The sequence below is a fragment of the Bombina bombina genome, chromosome 6 (genome assembly GCF_027579735.1).
Source record: "Bombina bombina isolate aBomBom1 chromosome 6, aBomBom1.pri, whole genome shotgun sequence".
Lineage (NCBI taxonomy): Eukaryota > Metazoa > Chordata > Amphibia > Anura > Bombinatoridae > Bombina > Bombina bombina.
In genome coordinates, this window is record NC_069504.1 from 194,123,961 (window position 1) to 194,131,398 (window position 7,438).

Sequence of the window (7,438 nt, forward strand, 5' to 3'; positions counted from 1 at the left end):
CATGAAAAATAATAAAGAACATGAAAAACAATATGAACTTTGGACATATAATATCAGCACATTAGATACATGTCTCAGAAATGTCCAACATTTGAATCATTGGAATGACCCAAATGCATGAGTGAATGAATGAATGAAAGGTGGATCTCTTTCTGACTAATCCTTACTAACTATTTAAACAATGACACACAGGAGTTCTGCGTCAGATCTCATCAATTGTGACAAGATTCTTGAGTTAACCCCCATAAGAAAAATCCAATGAGGTCTCTGACTCCCCCGTTTGGGGACATGAAAGAATACTTATAAGTTGTCTCTTTGACTCAGGTTGGGCTTTCCGAATCATGATTTCTCCTTGGAGTTTTCCCATTTTTGAGAACTGGTGTCCAGGTACGTGTCAGAGCTTTTCGCTGAGGTTTGGGCGATTGTGCTGGAGGGGGCGTTCCTCTACCGATGTGAAGTTTGTTCAAAATCGACTGTCCTTCCTCAACTGTGGCACAGGAAAAAGATGTTTTGTCTACTGTGAAGGACAATCGAAAAGGAAATCCCCATCTATATTTGATTTGGGCATTGGCTAGGGCTGCTACTATTGGTTTGAATTCTCTCCTTTTCCTCAAAGTAATAGGCGATAAATCAGCAAAAATTTGTATTTTGTGGCCTTCATAGGTGATTTCTTGAACTCCTCGGACAACTTGCATGATTCTATCTTTGATGTGATAATAATGGAGTTTTGTTATAACATCTCTGTGAGCTCCCGGAGTTGGAGGCTTGGTTAGAGCCCGATGTACTCTGTCCATAAGGAGAAATGATGTCTCCTCATCCGGCAATAACTGTTGGAAGATCTGAGTTACAGTATCAGAGAGATTGTTATATTTTTCTGGTAAATTGCGTATGCGGATGTTGGATCTGCGCGATCTGTTTTCCAGATCCTCCAGATGATCTTCCAATTTCTGTATTTGAGCTTGTTGGGAGCTTACTGTGGCCTGTAGTTCCGGGATTTCTTCTACTATTTCATCAACTTTATCTTCTATAGCCGAAGTTCTTTCACCTATGTCTGCGATATCTTGCTTTAGTTCTGATAAGGCTGATCTCATTTCCTCATGAAACATTTGTTTTATTTGCTTTAAAAGGGCCTCGTTTGAGGTATTTGACTTGGGCGGAGACGGAGAGGAATCCGCTATATCTTCAACTGGTTCCATCTGTTGAGAGGAATCTAACATAGCTAGTTTCTTTTTCTGTTGTGATTTTGATAAACACTCTTTGACTGACTGCGTACGGCTTTTCATATTGAGGGCACTGTTAGGAATGATGTATTAATAGAGAGAAGAGAGAAACAAACAGAAAAACTGAAATTTATTCTGTATAGAACCTGCTTAGTGGTTTTGTAGCTTCTGTTGCATAGAACAATACCACTTTGTTGCCAATATAGCAGCCTCACAGCCCGAAATCTTTTTTAGATATCCACCTATATTATTATCTACTCAGTCATGTCCGAAAGGTTCATCCATTAACCATTTAGTCCCACATCATGTCTTCCTCTGCAAAAACTTGCAATAGTGGGCGAATTATCTGGACTGATGGAGAGGGTCTGAATAGGGTATTGTGTGTCAGGGCCGGCTAAATATACCTCTCCTGTATTCCTTGTTGCCCAAAGGCCTTTAGGCTAGAGGATGAGAGATCAGCGAGTGGAAAAAGCCCCTGTAAGTACTGTATTACCCTATCTGTGGACCATCTGTTAGATGATCGTCATGTAGGATGGTAATTATGCTTCACTTTAGTCCAAAATATGAGCAGTTGCAAAAATAAAGCACTCAACTCCCCAGGGAAGCTGTCCTCACAGGACCATCACGGAGAGGGAATCTTGGATATGACCCACCAGTACTGGGACTGGCAGGAAAGGGGTGGGGAGAGAGTGCTAGTGTCTGCTGTAGATATTTCTCCAAAACTGTCAATCAGTAGTAGCCAAACAAAGCAGTTTCTGACCGCTTCAACTCTCCAGGACTGATTAATTCAGTGTCTCTCCTTATAGTCTCTAGATGTGTCTGCCTGATAAAGTTGGGGAGCAAAGTTGCAAATACTCTTTAAATGAAAGCCTGAGTGGGGGATGGTAGCTGTGATATTATTGTGCTGCAGCATGGAAATGCACCTAGTTCAAAAGTCTTTCTCCACACTTGTAATTAGGATGCTGTGCTGTTATTAATGGCTCTAGCTGCACTAAACCTCTCTGGCCCCCTCAATATATAATGTGCCAACCCCACCTTTTCCACTCCATAAAAAATGCAAAAGGAGAGAAAAGTGGTAATGAAGAAAAAAAAAGAAAAAAAAAAAAAAGAAGAGAAAAAGTGTCTTTAAAATGGCTAAATCACAATGGGCTTTTTCTCTTTTTCAATTGAGCAGATCTTCCTGTAATGGAAGGCCCACCTTGGGACACCTCTCCAGTTATTAAAGAGTTATGATGCAGGGTCTTGAATGTCTCTCCCCCACCCAGCTTCGGCCGAAAATGTGAATAGGCCCAGGGCCCTTTCTCTGCTTTATAAAGTGCCCCTTTCTCTTAGCTATGATGTCAATTAGCCCCACTAGTGCTTGACCACATCTGTTACACTGACCTTAGGTAGTTTGGTGATCTTTAAAGAACTTTTTGTGAGGCCTTTCGATCCGGTGCAGGCCGAAGCCGGGGGGTTTCCTGGTTTTGTTCTGGTTCTCAAAACCGGATTGAGTTCAGTTTTTCCCAATCTTAAAAAAGGCTCCTTGTATTGATAATCCTCTGCTTGGGGATGTTGCTCCTTATCCTTTTAAGGCTTTATTAGGTCTCAAAAAGCACTTTTTATCAGTTTAATGGAGTATATAACACAGAGCTCTCCACAAGTGCTGCTGCTTCATTCAAAATATATCATATTTTAATGCTTAGAGATTTTATTTCTACTTATTTTCTGCATAAGTTGCAAAAAATTGCAATGCCACATAAATGTATTCTAATTTTTAATTGAATAATGCAAATATAAAATCCTAAAATGTATTGTTTTGGGAAGATGAAATCATGCTAAATCCAGAACCATAAAATATGTCTGAATTATTTAGTAAATAATAACAATCATGCTGCTGTAGAAAACCACACAAAAAATGTGCTACACCTTTTTGTCATTGCTTAGTATTTCTGTAAACTAAATTTATTTTCTAGGTTTAAATGCAGTAAGTACAAATAGCTAAAAATAGCTTTAGCACAGGCGCGAGAAATGACTAAGCTGTGAAAGGGGTTAAATATAAATAGAAGCTACTGTATTTCCTCTTGCTATATTCTGAAGTAAGGACAGACATATCTAAGTAGATATTTTCAGTCTCCTAGAAATATTAATGAAGATCAATTTAAAAGTAACAGCCTATGTGGGCTAAGTAGCTGTCTCTTATGTAATAGCTAATAATTGGTAATGTTTCTCTTTAGTGACATAGGATGTGTGCTATTCTTATTACATTGTTAAATAACATGTAAATACATCATTTATAAAGAATTTTTGTTTATATTTACTGCTTAGTTACATTTTATTTCTTCAAAACATATACTGCACTGCATGACATATCAATGTGATTTAATTTATCTTAAGGAATAGCACCACCTAGTAACACAGTAAATAACTTGCATCACCATAAAATATTGCAGTAAGTCTTTTTTTCCCCCCCTCTGTGAAGCCAGTTCCCAAAGTCTAATGCTTATGACATTAAATGTACTTTCATTCTTGTCTTTCTAAAAAGGTGTATTTTATTTTCCATTAGAAAGGAAGACAAGACACTTGCTTGAGACCTGGCTGTAGAATAAGTTTTATACATTTCTCAAGCTAAATGTATTTCCAGGGCTGAAGAGTTGCTCTGTATGTTTTCCTCATGTAAAAAATCCCATTGAACATTTCTTGCTTTTGTGACAAAAATTGTGCTTGTCCCACGCTCCCTAGAAGGCAAAAACCAAATACAGCAAGTCTAATCACTGTTGCAACTTTTTGAAAACCTAGGTTACAGATTTTGCTTTTTGACCTCTTTAGGGAACGTGGGATAAAGCCCAAATTTTACACAAGAGCAATGTACGATTAAGGGCAGATTACTTAACATATTATAATGAATCATTAAAGCTCTGAGAGTTTTTTTTCTTCTTGCATTGATTTTTCTGGGAATAATCTACAGATCTAGAACTACACCATTGATTCCACAGGGTGCATTATCTTGCAACTGATCTTGCACTAAGAATAACGCACAATCTGGTATTGCAAGCCGATGTTTAAAAAGTATTATTAAGTACAAAATAGAAATACCTGAAGAATTTCACTACTTGTGCTGCATCATCTTAGTGTACCCTCGGCTAAGTGAGCGATATCTATCATTAATTTTACTGCAGGCCCCTATAGAAGTCTATTGTGTGAGGGATCTGGCGCACTTGCACAATCCGACATGCAGATGTTAGCGTGCCATATACTATAGCTCGAGCGATAAAAAATAACGTTGGATTTGTGAAATTAATGCAAAACTAGAATAGCTATTGATGACACTCGAGTGATGTAAAAGGGACAGTCTAGTCAAAATGAAACTTTCATGATTCAGATAGGGCATGTCATTTTAAACAACTTTCCAATTTACTTTTATCATCATAATTGTTCTCTTGGTATTCTTACTTGAAAGCTAAACCTAGGTAGGCTTATATGCTAATTTCTAAACCCTTGAAGGGCGCCTCTTATCAGAATGCATTTGACAGTCTTTCACAGCTAGAGGGAGTTAGTTCATGTGTGCCATATAGATAACACTGTGCTCACAAACTTGAAGTTACTTATGAGAGGGCACTGATGGGCTAAGATGCAAGTCTGTCAAAAGAACAGAAATAAGGGGGCTGTTTGCAGAGGCTTAGATACAAGATAATCACACAGGTAAAAAGTATATTATTATAACCATTTTGGTTATGCAGAACAGAGGAATGGGTAATAAAGGGATTATCTATCTTTTTAAACAATAACAATTCTGGAGTAGACTGTCCCTTTAATGCACAATAGGGCTGATGTGTGAGTTCCACTTGTAATCTAGGATTTTAATTAAACAGAGTAAAAACACAATGCAATGTACATTCATTATTTATGTGAATAGTTTTTTCCTGTAATTTATCTCAGAATAAAGTGCTTATTTTCTGCTCCTCTAGTGAGGTGAACATAGATCTTTTGAGAGTGCAATATTTTACTTTTTGGTATAAGTTGTGGTGTATATAGGGAAATGCAGCAATGGAAAAATGGGCAGTGCTGGGTGTTACAAGGCTTGTCTGGGCTTTCAGTTCCACTCCCTCTTCCATCAGTGTTCCTAACCATTGCGCTTCCTACTTCCTTACCATTATAGCTCATCTGTCACATTAATCGGCATACAGCACACAGATCAATACTGCTGTAAAATGCAGCAGACTATATGGGGCTGCAGGTCTTATATGAGGTTTCATTTGGGAATTTTGCTTGCATAAAGGGGTTGCAGGGGCTATGCCTCTAGTTTGATTTATTGTCTATCGCATTGCAGTACAGTAGATTTTTCTTTGCATAAATGTTTTGTAGATCTATTTATATAGCCCATATTTTTTACTCCTAACCAAGCCCCAAAGCATCAGATGCAGACTGAAGTGTACAGATTCCTGATTGCTCCGGTTTGTGTAATGGGTCTTTTCATATGCAGGGGAGGGGGGAATGTCTGCTCTTCCTGCTTTCTCAGTGGGTGTCCCAGCCTAACCTCATCAACAGTGCTAAACTGGGAGCTTCTAAGTAAGTTTTTAAAATGTTTTATACTGGCTGTTTAGATTATCTGTGCATATTATTCTTTATAGTAGTGTCTATTACACGCAGTTATATACAAATTGGTTTATACTGTCCCTTTAAATGCTGACCATACCTACGTATAAAAAAGTGGAAATTGAAATAGCAGCATTGGAATAATTATTCCCTAAATATTCAAAACATGCATTTTATGGTTCCACATTTATCATTAAGCCACCATCCTGAAACAAAACAATTCATCAGTCTTCTGGTATATATACCATATTCTCTTCTGGATTCTTTTTTAAAGCATTTTGCTTTTAAAAACCGCAATACTTTCCCATCTTATCCATAGCTCAAACCTCTATGCCTATATTATCTCTTATTATCTCAGGGCAAACAAACTTGTAGTCACAGATATCGATGAAGAAATATTTACAACGTGTTTAGATATTTTCAGTTGCAACGTTTTCTTAATAGGTCTCTTACCCACTTTTAAAATCTTTGTACATCTTAATATATAATAAGATGTACACACAAAAAAAATGATTCAGAATATCCACCCAGCTATAAAAAAAACACTTAAAAACAAATTCTAAAATGCACTGCTCATACCTTTGTCTCTTTAGCCATAGTGCTTATAGACTTACCAATTGTTAAAGGGCCACTAAACCCAAAATCTTTCTTTCATGATTCAGATAGAGAACAGAAATTTAAAAAACATTACAATTTACTTCCATTATTTATTTTGCTTCATTTTTTAAATATCCTTAGTTGAAGAAAAAGCAATGCACATGGTGAGCTAATCACACAAGGCTTCTATGGGCAGCAACCAATCAGCAGCTAGTGAGCATATCTAGATATGCTTTTAATCAAAGAATATCAAGAGAATAAAACAAATTAGATAATATAAGTAAATTAGAAAGATGTTTAAAATTGCATTCTCTTTCTAAATCATAAAAGAAAAAATGTGGGTGGCATGTCCCTTTAAGGACACCTAATTATTTGTAAGTTACCTCGAATACTCAAACAATATAATAAGTATTCCTTATAGTCATTTAATAAGTTGTTGGATATGCATTGCCATTGATTTCTATGTTTTTAATGAGCTAATAACTAGTTTTTATACAATGTATCTCGTTTGAAATTTCCATAAGAAGAAATACTAAATAAATAAAGAACCTAAGTATTCACGTATAGTTACCTAGTTTATAACATTCAGTTGCAGTAGCAGGTTCATTTTAGGTCTTACAAAAAATGAAACAGATGGATACCTTAATTCAAACGTATATGCTGGTAAATTATTCATATACTGCAGGTGTAATGCTGTTAAAAAAAAAAAAAAGTCTGAATTCAAGAGAATAGTACAATACTTGATCTCATCATAAGCTGCCATGCATATACGCCTAAGGGAAAAATATATTTGTATACGGAATATGAAAAATCTTAAGTCCGCTTAGAAGGTTTTGTAATCGATCATAAAAAATAAACAAATTGGCTTAGCTGGAAATGTAATGCATTTGTAGCAAACAGATTACCACAATGTTTTTAACCCTAAGATACCACTTTAACCCCTTAATGACCACAATGTACCCTGTATGTCACTGGTCGTTAAGGGTTTTTTCAGGACATAAAAGCACAAGTCTAGCAAGAACACACTATTAATGCACTCCCTCCAG